Here is a 15,528-nt window from a genome sequence, read left to right as displayed (position 1 = left end):
TATCTGAAGGAGCGTCTGCACCCCCATTGTTCTACCCGGACACTGAGGTCCAGCACCGAGGGCCTTCTGGTGGTTCCCTCACTGCGAGAAGCCTAGTTACAGGGAACGAGGCAGAGGGCCTTCTCGGTAGTGGCACCCGCCCTGTGGAATGCCCTCCCACCAGATGTCAAAGAGAACAACAACTACCAGACTTTTAGAAGACATCTGAAGGCAGCCCTGTTTAGGGAAGCTTTTAATGTTTGATGTATTACAGTATTTTAATATTTTTTTGGAAGCCGCCCAGAGTGGCTGGGGAAGCCCAGCCAGATGGGCGGGGTATAAATAATAAATTATAATTAAATTATTATTATTATTATTATTATTATTATTATTATTATTATTATTATTATCAGCCAAGAGCTGCAAGGATCCAGGGCACGAGTGGTTGCCCTGACTGATCCGAACACCTTGTGCACAGCCTCAATCCTTAGTTCACAACTAAGAAGTTCCCACAGAGATTATACTCATAAGGGGTTTGAATATAGAGAAGGGCAAATTCGAATTCCAAGTGTCCCATAGCTGAAGGAGTTCTCCTTATCCCATCTCAGCTTCAAATCCATCAAGCAGAGAGTTGTAACTGCAGCTTCTCAACATTTGTGGAGCTCCTTAGACTCAGCAAAGACTTTGCAGGAGGGTAAGTTCATATCTGTCTGCAGTCAGATGCTTTTATTTATTTTCTTCAAAATATATACTTTCAAACTCTAAAATTGTATCCAATGGTTCACAATACTTCCAGTAAACAACAATAAAATGATTATTATACAATAAAGCATCAGAACAACTGAAAATCATGCAGGATCATATATATATAAAAAAAATATTCAAGCAGTAAAACAACACTAAAAAGAGTCTTGGAGAGCAACAATAACAAAAGTCTTCATCTGTTGCCTGAACAATAAAGTAGCTTTTGATTTGGCATTCTAAATTATTTAAATGCACCTCTAAATCTTTATTGCGGATGATGAAAAAGTCAGGTTCCCCACCACTGCGGTACGCAATAAATTCATATTTGAATTCATAGGCTTTGAACTGAATAGCAAGACTTCACAGTAAGAGCTCAGGCTGTAAATCTGAATTTGGAAATAATGGGGAACCTTCTGCTGCCGTGTCTTAGCAGTGACAGGGACCCCGGTATTTGGATCTTAAATTCCAGTACAAGATTACAAATTGCCTTGTAATCCTCTTGGGTGCTCCATCAACAATACCTTAATACAATAGAAATATATTTTTAAAATTAAAAAATTGTCCAGTAGCACCTTAGAGACCAACTAAGTAACTCTGTTCTGGCAATATTTGGTGACAGATTATGTATACAGTGCTACCCCAGGTTAGGTACTTAATTCATTCTGGAGGTCTGTTCTTAAGCTGAAACTGTTCTTAACCTGAAGCACCATTTTAGCTAATGCGGCCTCCTGCTGCTGCTGCATCGCTGGAGCCCGATTTCTGTTCTCATCCTGAAGCAAAGTTCTTAACCTGAAGCACTATTTCTGGGTTAGTGGAGTCTGTAACCTGAAGCGTATGTAACCTGAAGCGTATGTAACCTGAAGCGTATGTAACCAGAAGCGTATGTAACCTGAGGTACCACTGTATATTGAACTTTTGAATTATTCTACCGCGACTGGTGAAGAAGATTTAGAGACTTTGGTTGTCATTTCTGATCATTTCTATTAGTCTATAAATAGTGTTTAGTGCCATTGTTATTGGCCATTGTGTTGTGTTATATTGTTCAGCTGAATTTTTTGAAGGCACAAACATACGGTACTGAAAATGGGATCGCGTACAACTGCCCGTTGCTATCATGCACAGAAATCATCACAAATGCAACGTAAAAAAGATGTGTGGAAGAGCCTGAAATCAAATGAGGCCTTCTCTGTCAGTGCTAACTCAAGCAGAATACTGCATAGACTTGTGAATTCAGTTTCCAGTCGACCCTTTTACATAAATATAAATATTTGTGGGTGGCGATATATATATATGGGACCTGGGTGGCGCTGTGGGTTAAAACCACAGAGCCTAGGACTTGCCGATCAGAAGGTTGGTGGTTTGAATCCCTGCGACGGGGTGCGCTCCCGTTGCTTAGTCCCAGCTCCTGCCAACCTAGCAGTTCGAAAGCACATCAAAGTGCAAGTAGATAAATAGGTATCGCTCCAGCGGGAAGGTAAACGGCATTTCCGTGCGCTGCTCTGGTTCGCCAGAAGCAGCTTAGTCATGCTGGCCACATGACCCGGAAGCTGTATGCCAGCTCCCTCGGCCAATAAAGCGAGATGAACACCGCAACCCCAGAGTCGGCCACGACTGGACCTAATGGTCAGGGGTCCCTTTACCTTTTCTGGATGCCAATATCCAAGCTTGGAGTGAGAACCAAAGCAGAGATTTAAAGTATCAACATACTCAGCAAAGTAATTACTAAAAAATTCGGATGGAAGAGATCCGAGGAAGTCAAATACTATGTCTATGAAGATGGATGGCACTTAATTTTAATTAATTAAGTGGTAATATGTTGTATGTATCTTTTTTCACTTTTTCTCCTATTTTTTGTTTGTCTTTATTATTGTTAATCTTTTCTTTTTTATTATGTTTATTTACTGAAAATAATAAATATTATTTGGGGGGAAAAACATATTCAGCAAAGTAATGCATGCAAATATAGGCTAAACTTTTAAATATGCCTTTCTAAGTGAATTCCAAAATTTCCCTCTTCCCCCAGCATAGGAAAAGACCATATGTTTGGTAAGTTAAAATTGCAAGTAAACTCTCCAAAGGTCAGATTTATGTGCTTCAGGAAAGTTGCACAGGCAGTGAAATTTAGCTTAGTTACAAATTGGTGAAAATTATTGGTATAGGAACACAAGAATGGCTGGTGAAAGCCATTCGGCTGCGCTGAAGCAACGAGCTCAATCCTCTTCACACACTGAGTTAATCAGGTAGACTGCATAGGCTTGATTACCTATTTCTTCCAAAGGTGAGGGGAAGTGACATAGATAAGCTTAGCAGGACAGCTTACTCTATGGTTTTAACCCCTTCATGCATTAACTAGACTTAAGCATGTTGGTTATTTGAAGCTGGTTATCCCACAGTATTTTCCTCTTCAAACTTCAAGTGGCATTTCTGTCTCAGACACATATATTATATATGCTGGTCCAGTAACCTGCGCTGTAAAAATATCCATCGCTTCATTGCGCTTCACAAGAATATTTACCACCACTGTTTCAGCTGCAGAAAGCTCTTTGGCGGGGCTGCTTGGTTTACCCCTTCTGAAACAAGAATTAAAAAAATACAACATAGCAAAATTAATTGGCTGGTCAAGTGTGATGTTCTGCCTAGACTGTCCTAGACTACTACTACTAGTAATAATAATAATAATAAAATGCAGTGGGGAGGAAAGATTTGCAAATTGCAACTTCTCAGGAGGATCTGTGGGAGAGAAAAGTCCTGAAATCCTGAGCTGAGCTGTAGCAGCTTTTATGTCCGAACCTTAGCTTAACCATTAGAATAAATAATCACAAAAGTGAGGTTCCTGCTTCCTGATAGAGTTTTAAAAATGGGCCTAGGCAGGAAGATCTCGTTCTAAATTTCTAAGAAATGGCTTCAAAATGTATTACTCTCTTTCTGCTATCCAAGGAAGTGGATGGAAGGGGAGAGTTTAGGACAGGGGTAGGCAACCTAAGGCTTGGATGGACCACGGATGGTCCGGGAATCAGCATGTTTTTACATAAGTAGAATGTGTCTTTTTATTTAAAATGCATCTCTGGGTTATTTGTGAGGCCTGCCTGGTGTTTTTACATGAGTAGAATGTGTGCTTTTATTTTAAATGCATCTCTGGGTTATTAGTGGGGCATAGGAATTCGTTCATTCCCCCCCCCCAAAAAATATAGTCTGGCCCCCCACATGGTCTGAGGGATGGTGGACCAGCCCACGGCTGAAAAAGGTTGCTGACCCCTGGTTTAGGACATCCTTTTGCTGCCTCTAAGGCCACTGAAATGTCTTGGCTTTTTGTTGGGGGTGGGGTTTCCGGGGGAAGAAGGAATGAGAATTTTCTCTTTAACATTTTAGCTTATAATCTCCTGGCTCAAAACATCCAGGAGTTTAGGTGTTTGATGCTCTTTAGGGAGCGGGTTCTTGGTTTGCATCGCTTTTGTTTTTGTTTTATTATATATTCGGCGTTATGCTGCGAACCACCCTGTGTTCTCCAGCTGAGGGGCGGTATGCAAATTTAATTAGTAATGAATTAATTAAGCTAAGGACACGGGTGGCGCTGTGGGTAAAAGCCTCAGCGCCTAGGGCTTGCCGATCGAAAGGTTGGCAGTTCGAATCCCCGCGGCGGGGTGCGCTCCCGTTGCTCGGTCCCAGCGCCTGCCAACCTAGCAGTTCAAAAGCGCCCCCGGGTGCAAGTAGATAAATAGGGACCGCTTACTAGCGGGAAGGTAAACGGCGTTTCCGTGTGCAGCTCTGGCTCGCCAGAGCAGCGATGTCACACTGGCCACGTGACCCGGAAGTGTCTCCGGACAGCGCTGGCCCCTGGCCTCTTAAGTGAGATGGGCGCACAACCCCAGAGTCTGTCAAGACTGGCCCATACGGGCAGGGGTACCTTTACCTTTACCTTTAATTAAGCTAAATGAATTTTCAGATCAGGCCGATAGGGGGAGGGTGACATGAGATGGTAAAAAATTTACACAATGGAAAGACCAGTCAATGAATTGCTGCGCCTCTGCCTCTCCATTGGTTACATGGTGCCCAAGGATTAAAATATGACCTGCTTATGTAGCAATAGTTACACCAACCCCGTCCTGGTTGCATTGTGTTGTGCTGCTCCCAGATTCAGGGAGTTGAAGACCCACATTACTTCTTGTGCAACACCACAGGGCAGCCTTGTACAAACTGGTGCCCCCTAGATGTTGGACTACAACTCCCATCAGCCTTGAACGCTGGCTATGTTGATTGGCGCTAATGGGATTTGTAGTCCCCAGCTTGGTGAAGGAACATGGTATCGGGTATATTCTAAGTTTGTTTGGAATGTAAGCATGAAAGCAGATGTTATGTACTGAGTTGAATAGGATCCAAAAGGCAGCAGTCTGATTGGTCCTAGAACAATAGGGTCCAGAATGCAGCAGTCTGATTGGTCCTAGAACAATAGGGTCCAGAATGCAGCAGTCTGATTGGTCCACAGGAGCCACCCAATCCAGCTCCAGGTGGAAGTGAATCCGCAACCTGATTGGCCTACAGGTGAATCCCGGAATTAGCCAATCACGTGGGGCCCATTGTGTAAATACAGTAATGTATATAAAGCAGACATTCTGGGGGAACTTCCATTCCTCCTCACCACTATGAGCTGAATAAAGAGCATGAAATCCACTCTCGACTCTGAGTATATTTCAGCAGAGCTGGAGTCTGACAGATTCCCCAGAAATGCACTACCTCTGAAAATGCAAGACCCTCGTTTGGATTGTCTTCACTGCAACGAACATCAGAGCTGCCAGAAAGATGCTCCCAGAGAGACATAACATGATGATCTCATAGGTCCAAGAGGAAAGATCTAAGCACAGAGAACAAAAGCAACCATTCCTTAAATGTACACCCTGTGGTGTTAGGTTATTAGCATTAATCCTTTTCTCAACAACATGGATTTGAAACAAAAAAAACCCGAAAGCTTGCGAATAGACCTTGGTCTATTATTCCGCATAAAAAGACAAAGGGACCCCTGACCATTAGGTCCAGTCGTGGCCGACTCTGGGGTTGTGGCACTCATCTCGCTTTATTGGCTGAGGGAGCCGGCTTCCGGGTACAGCTTCCAGGTCATGTGGCCAGCATGACTAAGCCGCTTCTGGCGAACCAGAGCAGCGCACGGAAATGCCGTATACCTTCCCGCCAGAGTGGTACCTATTTATCTACTTGCACTTTGACGTGCTTTCAAACTGCTAGGTTGGCAGGAGCAGGGACGGAGCAATGGGAGCTCACCCCGTTGCGGGGATTCGAACCACCAACCTTCTGATTGGCAAACCTTGGGGGCAGGGGGCAGTTGCCCCCACAGAATCAAGTAAATAAAGAAAAATACATAACTAAGCTTGGTTCTGCATGCCCCAACATAAACCCTGCCCCCTAACATAAATCCTGGCCATGCCTATGTCTCAGGTTGATGTTGAGACCTGTGGCAAAACCTTCAGGAGACAAGGGACAGAAACATCACCAGTGAGCTTGTACAGTTTGGAACAAGAGGAAACCTTGTTGGCCTTCCAATGTTTTGTTTTTAAATGAATGGGATTAACCTTCGCTGAATACAACTTTGCAGTGTAGAGTACCTGGATCTTTGGGGGGAAGCGTTCCATGAAATTCCTCCTCCCTAGGAGTAAGCATGCTGCAAAGGAAAACAGAGCAGAGAGCTGTAAGAAGGATGAAGGTTGTTAATGTGACAGGTTGGGGGTGATGTAAATTCCTAAAGGCAATATCCATCATCCCTGGTCATTTGCTGTGCTACCTGATTCTGATGGGTGTTGGAGTCCAATGATGTGTCAAGGGCTACAGGCATTCCACTATGGTTTTAAACCATGAGTAGGCAAACTAAGGCCTGGGGGCCGGATCCGGCCCAATCGCCTTCTCAATCTGGCCTGCGGATGCTCCGGGAATCATCGTGTGTTTACATGAGTTGGATGTGTCCTTTTATTTATAATGCATCTCTGGGTTATTTGTGTGGCATAGGAATTCATTCATATATCTTTTTCAAAATATAGTGCGGCCCCCCACAAGGTCTGAGGAACAGTGGACCGGCCCCCTGCTGAAAAGGTTTGCTGACCCCTGTTTTAAACCATTAAAATGGGAATGTGTGCTAAATATCATCGCAGGGGCAGGCTTGCTGGCTTTGCCAGAGTTGGGAGGGCATCTCCACCCTACCTCCCCATTCCATTGCTCTGTAAGCAAAGTCTTTAAAGTGGGAGGGAAAGCGGTAGGAGACATAGGGCTTGGAGCAACAGACTCAGGGTTTGTAGGGTCCTGAGACTCCTCCTAACATCATCCCTCTGTAGTGACTGACTGTTGTTTTCGGCATCCGTCTGTCTTGAGAGACAATGGAGTACGCCACCAGGGGTGAAGCCAAGCCGCTGGAGAATCACGGCGCCTGCTGTGGCTGTAGAAACCATAACTCGTAACTGCTACCTTGTACATTGTTTGTGCTACACTAGCAGCGCCAACTCCTTGGAAAAGACCCTGATGTTGGGAAAGATGGAGGGCACAAGGAGAAGGGGACAACAGAGGACGAGATGGTTGGACAGTGTTCTTGAAGCTACCAGCATGAGTTTGACCAAACTGCGGGAGGCAGTGGAAGACAGGAGTGCCTGGCGTGCTCTGGTCAATGGGGTCACAAAGAGTTGGACATGACTAAATGACTAAACAACAACAACAAGCAGCGCCAAAGTGACCTCCCTGGGCCATAAGCCTGGGCGGTGTGTGTGGAGGTCCTAGGCTGCCCAGACACCAAGACCCTCCTCTCAGCCTCACTGATGCAGTTCAAAGGAAAGCAGAGCAAGACATTTAGCACCAGCTTGGCTGCAGGAGTTGCCAGAAGGAGGTGTACAAGATGCCACTCAACTGCCTTAGGGACTGCACTCCGGATTTGTGTAGGGTTTGCTCCTCAGCCTTTTCTTCTCCTTAAGATGTCCCACAAAACAGCAGGTAAGTGACTATGCATTTGCTGTCATTTGGGCCCAAGCATCTTATAAGTTCATTGTACAAAGTCAGGGGTCAGCAACCTTTTTCAGCCATGGGCCGGTCCACTGTCCCTCAGACAATTTGGTGGGCCGGACTCTCTCTCTCTCTATATATATAATGTATTTTTATTAAATATTTTCTTGATTTACAAAGGTATGTGCAATGTCTCCCTCATATTTTTTCCCCATGTAACTTTTTTTTTTACACACATCAGTTTCATTTGTTGAAGAAAAGGGGGAAAGAGGTGGAGGGGGGAAGATGAGTGGGGTTGGGGTCAGGTGTCGATGTTTTTATTTTGGCAGGACTATATTTTTTGGGTGGGGGGAATTAAAAATGAACAAATTCCTATGCCCCACAAATAACCCAGAGATGCATTTTAAATAAAAGGACACATTCTACTCATGTCAAAGCACGCTGATTCCCGGACCTTCCACGGGCCGGATTGAGAAGGCAATTGGGCCTCATCCAGCCCCCGGGCCTTAGGTTGCCTACCACTGTACTAAGTTTTTCCCAAGTTGATCTAAGAAAAGCCACATATATGCCAGTGTGGGGAGGATTTCTTTCCAGGTCTCAGGCATCGTTTCTGATTTTACTTAGGCGTGAAAAGGACTTGCACACCCTTTTTTCCTGGGGACTTCTCTATCTCTCGTTGTCTTGTTTCTTCACATATACAACCCATGGCTAATGGATTCCCCCCTGTTCCTCACCCCACCCCAATAAATTTATTTTAACTTAAGGTTGTCAGTGCAAAGAGAATAGAATTTAAAGTGCCCCATCCATAACGCAAGGCACAAACTCCCCGGCACCTGGGGACATGCCACAGCCAGATGATTAACATATTTATTAAAGGTGTGCTATCGGGCTATGCATTCGGTAATTCCACACCTCATTTATAATCTGGAATAAGGGGCAGCCGGGGTCAGTGCATAAATGCCACAAGGAAGCCACTATATTAACGCCCAAGTGACAAAACGAAAATGCCTTGGGATGAATTTATGGGGAAGGAAGTCCTTTAAATCCCAAGGCTTTAACGGAGGCTCAGAGCGGAATCGGGCTCTGAAATTATGTGCTATAATGTTTAACGGGAGTTTTGTTGTCACGTACATTATTTTTCCTGATAAGACATTTCGTATTTATGTTGTGGCTCCCCCCTCCCTTCGGAAAAAGAAAGAAAGATAATGGTATTGTAAGTGAGGCTGTGTCTTCCCTGTTGTGATTTGATGTGCCTTTGACAGAGCCTGGACTCCATGGGAATAAGGTCGTAGGATGCTACTCTTGGACCAGACCAAAGACCCATCTGGTTCAGCATCCAACTTCCTGCTGTGGCCAGATTCCTCCAGAAAGCCGACCAATGGGGACTTGGACGCAATGGCCCTCTCCTATTTAGTGCTGTATTCCCCCTGCTTCACTCGGCGGCCATAACTAATGAGAACAATTGGAGGAACATTCCCCAGAGGGTTTTAATCAAGGAGAGGGGTAATACCTCTGGTGGGTACCTATCGTGCTCCTTCTGGGGTAGTTTGTCCAGCTTTGGTCCCCACTCTGCACTCATCTCTCACCTGTGGCTACTAGAAGCTGTCAGTCGGACATAAGATTACCAGGTTGATGGACTAGATGGAATGGACAGTAAGGACTGACATAACCCGAGACCAGGAAGAAGAGACGTTGGAGGAAGATTGGAAGAAAGTTTTTAAGAATTTATTTTGGGAATTAGTGTAAAATTAACGAGTATTAGGAAAAAATGTTGGAATGAAACTATTTGGCTTTAGTAGAAATGATATAAGGAGTTATGTATAAATAAGTATTAAGTTTTAAGCTTTAAGGTATTTTTATGGTAAGATAAGGTTAAAATAAATTAAGGTAAACTGAACGACAGAATATAGTGAAAGATGGAAAGGATTTGCTGAGTTAATTAATAAGTTAGACCGCTAAGATAAATTACCCAATAAAAATTGAGAAAGATGGAAAGAATTTGCTGAAACAAATAACTAAACTAGAATACAAAAAGGGAGGTGTGAGGAGGTCGATGAAACAAGTAAATGAAAGATAAAGATATGGAATATTGGATGTGTGTTTTTTATTGTTATGGTTGTATTTTTTTATTTTTTATGTATTGTAATGTATGTTTTGTTAATTTTTTTGTTGTTTTCTCTTCTTCTTTTTTCTGTAATCTTTAAACTTCTAATAAATATCATGAGACAGCAGCCACACCCCAGGAACAGCTTCATCTAGCCGGCTAAATCGGGTAAGGGTAGTCAATGGGTGTTAAACCCTCAGAGAGTTAGGGACTTCCCTTGCATGTGAAAAGAAGAGCGATCAGGAGAGATGGAACTGCCAGTTGCTTTCTGCGATGATGGCTAAGGAAAGCCTCCATCTTCGCAGGAAGTAGATCACTGTATATCCCACACAGGGCTGCCTCTGAGGACTTCAGGCTGGTGCAGAATTCTGCAGTCAGATTGCTCACAAGAAACTGGTGATCAGATGTCGCAGCCAGATCGCCCTCACATCCAGAAACAAGAAACTGGTAGTTCTAATGGTTCTAGCACAACTGAGCTGGCTTCCAAGATGATTCCATTAGGGACCCTCTGCCTGTTTCTGTAGGGCTCGTCTTGTGTTCTTAGCCCCATTCCCAACAACATAGAGTGGTACCTCAAGTTACATACGCTTCAGGTTACATATGCTTACAGACTGGGTTACAGACTCCGCTAACCCAGAAATAGTGCTTCAGGTTAAGAACTTTGCTTCAGGATGAGAACAGAAATCGTGCGGTGGCAGTGCGGCAGCAGCAGGAGGCCCCATTAGCTAAAGTGGTGCTTCAGGTTAAGAACAGTTTCAGGTTAAGAACGGACCTCCAGAACAAATTAAGTACGTAACCCGAGGTTCCACTGTATTTGTCTCTTCCTTCCTCTTATTTTAATACCCAGCCTAAAGAAACTGCTAGAAGCTGTCTGCATGGGACAGCAGCCACATCCCAAATAAAGGCTTTGACTGGCCGGCTAAACCAAGTGAGGATAACCAATGGGTCTCAAACCCTCAGTGAGTTAGGGATTGCTCTTGCATGCGAAGACAGGCTCCAGAGGACTGAGTGGGTGAGACCAAGAGTGAGGGTTGGTCAAGAAGGCGATTTCTGCATGTGCTGTACAGGAAAGTGAGGGGTTAATGGGGCTTGTGAACCGGGGAAGGGAGCCCCTCTAGGAGAAGGAAAACTCTGATCCTAAATCTCTGCTGCCTTGTGGGATATCTTTGAGAGAAGAAAAGGTTAGGGAGTAAACCCTACACAATTCTGGAGCGGAGTCCCTAAGACAGTTGGATGGCGCCTTGTTGGCCTCCTTCCGGCAATTTCTGCAGCCAAGCTGCTGCCAAACGTATTGCTCTGCTTTCCTTTGGACCACATCATTTTTTCCGGACACCCCAGGTCCTCCATACACGCTGCCTAGGCTTGTGCCCCAAGGAGGTCATTCTGGTACAGTGGTACCTCGGGTTAAGTACTTAATTCGTTCTGGAGGTCTGTTCTTAACCTGAAACTGTTCTTAACCTGAAGTACCACTTTAGCTAATTGGGCTTCCTGCTGCTGCCACGCCGCCGGAGCATGATTTCTGTTCTCATCCTGAAGCAAAGTTCTTAACCTGAAGCACTATTTCTGGGTTAGCAGAGTCTGTAACCTGAAGCGTAGGTAACCTGAGGTACCACTGTACTGCCAACGCCACAGTTTGATTTCGCCCACAGAGCCCCAAAAGCCCCAGTGAATGCCCCTCATTTGGCCAGTTCTGGGTCAAAAAGTGCTGTTTGGGGGATGTCTCAAAGTCCCCATAGACTCTGAACTGAAGAAATTTACATCAGAAATGGGTGAGAGGGAGGAATAAACAGCATTTAGACATAAAACAAGGATCTGTGGACTCATTACCTTGTGGCTGTCAAGTCTTCTTTCCTGTTCGTCTCTCACTGGGTCTTATTTGGTCTCTCGATGAAAGAAGATCTTGTCATGCTGAGCTCTCAGCTTGTCACCTTCTCGTACTCCTGAGGAGTTTAGTTGCTCTTAGCCTTTTATTGAGAGGGAGGTGGAATTTCCTGCCTCACCCACGTACCGGTAATTTCTTTCACACTGCGTTCTGTAAGATACCAAGGCTCCCCCTACAGGGTTAGTTCTGCATGCTAGTTTTACGATAGCGCTACTACTACTACTAGGGACGTGGGTGGCACTGTGGGTTAAACCAGAGAGCCTAGGGCTTGCCGATCAGAAGGTCGGTGGTTTGAGTCCTCATGACGGGGTGAGCTCCCGTTGCTCAGTTCCTGCTCGTGCTCACCTAGCAGTTTGAAAGCACGTCAAAGTGCAAGTAGATAAATAGGTACCACTCCGGTGGGAAGGTAAGTTTCCGTGCGCTGCTCTGGTTCACCAGAAGTGGCTTAGTCATGTTGGCCACATGACCCGGAAGCTGTATGCTGGCTCCCTCAGTCAATAAAGCAAGATGAGCACTGCAACCCCAGAGTCGTTCACGACTGGACCTAATGGTCAGGATTCCCTTTACCTTTTGTTACTACTACTAGTAGAACTATTTAGATATAGAATCACTTGCACTTCACAGAGAGAAGGGCAATCCCAGTAGCTTCTGTTCTTCTGTGTCCCACTACTTGGTTCTTCACACTGTTGTGGAATGCCAGTTGTTCTGAACAGGTTCTTTGCAAGCATTAATGTCCTCAGAAGATAAGCTGCAGTAGAGGTGGTGGCAACTATATAAAAACAGCAGCAAGAACCCAGCTGCTTTACCCAAAGGGAATTTATGGGAAATTCAGTAAGCCACACCCATTATTCCTGTTAAATATCATTATTCGAAACCCCCACAGATTTTTTTACACAAGACTGGAATCATTTAGTACAAAGATAAGGACGATATTGTGATCATAAGGTAATTTTTAGCAGACACATTTCACAGCTGATGATGTAAAAAATTTGACTTGGTCTCATTGTTTCTCTGCCTAGATGGCAACTGAATCAATCAATCAAAAGGTGGAAATGATTACATAAAGTCATGCAACTTTGACTGGAACACAGAGCACATAGAGTTGAATACAGAGAGCACATACTTGTATGGAGCATCATTGCACAACCAGTGCCCATCTGACTTCTGCTGTCTTATGGGATAATTGACCCATGAGCTGTGCAGCACTAGGTTATCCAAAACCTGACTATTTAGAACTTGACAAGTGTCAGCTAAATTCCTGAATCAACTCCACTGAAAACATTAAAAGAATCTTAGGTAAAGGTCCAGTCGTGGACGATTCTGGGGTTTTGGTGCTCATCTGGCTTTATTGGCCAAGGGAGCTGGCATACATCTTCTGGGTCATGTGGCCAGCATGACTAAGCCGCTTCTGGCGAACCAGAGCAGCGCACGGAAATGCTGTTTACCTTCCTGCCAGAGTGGTACCTATTTATCTACTTGCACTTTGACATGCTTTCGAAGTGCTAGGTTGGCAGGAGCAGGAACTGAGCAACGGGAGCTCACCCCATCGGGGGGATTCGAACTGCCGACCTTCTGATTGGCAAGCCCTGCGCTCTGTGGTTTAACCCACAGTGCCACCACAGAGCACCTTAAATGACTCTGTTGGTTTGGTGAAACAGACTAACAAGATGGCTGCCTCTCCGGGATGGAAAATGTTGTGAAATCAGGTGATAGTAAAGCCCTCCCCAAGGTGTTGAGTCTGTGATGGTTCAGTCGCATATGCGAGTTGTCAGTTTGATGTCATGGTCATCACAACTGGGCGCAAGGACTACTGAACCAAAGCAGGCCTTTTCTCCTTTGAAGGGGAACAATGTTTTGCAGTGGATGTGTCCCCTGACTCAAAGGCCGCAAGTTCCCTAAACAATGGATGGGGAGCCTGTGGCTTCCTAGATCTTGTTGGACTAAAACTCCCATCATGCCTGACCATTTGCCATGCTGGCTGGGGCTGAAAGGAGTGAGAAGACATCAACATCTGGAGGGCCACAGGTTCCTCATACCTGTCTTGAGAGAAGGGGTGTTTGGGGAGGGAGTTTCTCCCAGGTGAAATGTTGTAGGCTCTCCAAACACCACCTATTACCATACTTTCCTCCTCTCTCCATTGTCAGAAACAGTTCAATAGGAGAAGGCAGACAAGATGCACGAACTGATGGGACGATGCTATTTAAACATTATACCAATTTCAGAACATTTGTGAAGAGATGCTGGGTCCAGAATTGGCTGGTTTTTCTTTTTCCTTTAGGAGAGAGGAGGAATAAAAGAATTGCACAGTGGCGATGTTAGAAAGTCTGTAGCTGCATGACAGAGCAAATGCATCGCAGCGCTAAGGGTCCCAAATACAATCCCCCCCCCCATTTCCAGGTAAGGTAAAGGGACCCCTGATCATTAGGTCCAGTCGTGACCAACTCTGGGGTTGCGGCGCTCATCTCGCTTTATTGGCCGAGGGAGCCGGCGTACAGCTTCTGGGTCATGTGGCCAGCATGACTAAGCCTCTTCTGGCGAACCAGAGCAGCACACGCAAAAGCTGTTTACCTTCCCGCTGGAGCGGTACCTATTTAGCTACTTGCACTTTGACGTGCTTTCAAACTGCTAGGTGGGCAGGAGCAGGCACTGAACAACGGGAGCTCACCCCGTTGTGGGGATTCGAACCGCCGACCTTCTGATCAGCACTGGGGATTTGAACCGCCGACCTTCTGATCAGCACATCCTAGGCTCTGTGGTTTAACCCATAGGCCACCTGCATCCCTACATTTCCAGGTAGGGCTTTGGGAAAACCCTATCCGAGACCCTAGAGACCCTACTCCTTGTAGGCAACACCGAACCAGATATATCAATGGCCTACAGCAGCTTCATATTGGCACACATATTCAAGCTTATCAACCAACGCAGTTATTACCTGCCATGACAAACAACAGGGCGAGGAGGAAGAGTAAGCAAATGAATGAAACAGCTGACTTGCAGGAAAGCACCAACTATTACGTCATATAGTTTTCTGCTTTTATTATAGACTTTTTTTTTATCCACATGAATGTTAAAGAAACTACAACAGAGTTAAATACCTTTTTTTTCCTTTTAATCTCAGGGGTTATATTTTTAATTACACTCAATAATAAATTGTAAAATATTTCCAGAAGAGTACAATCTTCATTCATACAGCAGGCAAAATACTGGGAGAGAACGGAGAGAGTCTGGGAAAAGGTGGTTGAGCGGATGAGGATCATTGGATTTCCCAGTCTGCTTTCAGAAAGCACTGGGTATGGCTAATGCTCTTCCATCAATACATCTCAATGTCACGCTAGCCCAAGTTTGTTCTCTCCCTCCCCCCTTCTGAATCACGTTCCTTTCCACAAAAGAATCACTCTTCAAAAGCAAAACAAGCTGAACTCTCCACGTGCTTTTGTGACACTGCACCGGGAAGCCTTGGAAAGGTCTTTTGTGTGGGTTTAACCACATGACTGGGTCAGAAAGCCTTTTCACAGTTTCTATCAAGTTGAGGAGTCCTTCTAAAAACACCAAACCAAACTCTGGTACCACCAAAAAGATCCAAGACAGGCATTCTTGAATTGTTCCACCTTTTTAAAAAAACTCCTCTTCCTCTTCCTCCTCCTCTTCTTCTTTTGAAATTAATAAATGTCTGCTACATTCTAATTTACATGGTTGTCCATGAAGCTTTGAGGTCACTTGTCCTTGGGTTCAATGGAACCTGATTTATTTTTGTTTCTTCCTTATTTTTTTAAAAAAAACACCCAAAGCCCTTCCATTTTCAGTCTTCAAATAAGTCCGAAATCAAAGCGAT

The 15,528-nt window shown here is 44.8% G+C and overlaps 1 long non-coding RNA gene across 1 annotated transcript; it reads right to left on the bottom strand.

The window, feature by feature from the left end:
- Positions 1-2,481: 2,481 nt before the first annotated feature.
- On the bottom strand, positions 2,482-11,737 carry LOC309380244. The gene is made up of 4 exons (XR_014172761.1): positions 11,642-11,737; positions 6,336-6,391; positions 5,455-5,572; positions 2,482-3,293 (listed from the first exon to the last, which is right to left on the bottom strand). It is a non-coding gene; the product is annotated as an uncharacterized lncRNA (long non-coding RNA).
- Positions 11,738-15,528: the final 3,791 nt, after the last annotated feature.

The sequence above is a fragment of the Podarcis melisellensis genome (genome assembly GCF_964234715.1).
Source record: "Podarcis melisellensis genome assembly, chromosome: 11".
Classification (NCBI taxonomy): domain Eukaryota; kingdom Metazoa; phylum Chordata; class Lepidosauria; order Squamata; family Lacertidae; genus Podarcis; species Podarcis melisellensis.
This window is presented reverse-complemented; position numbering and strand designations above follow the sequence as displayed.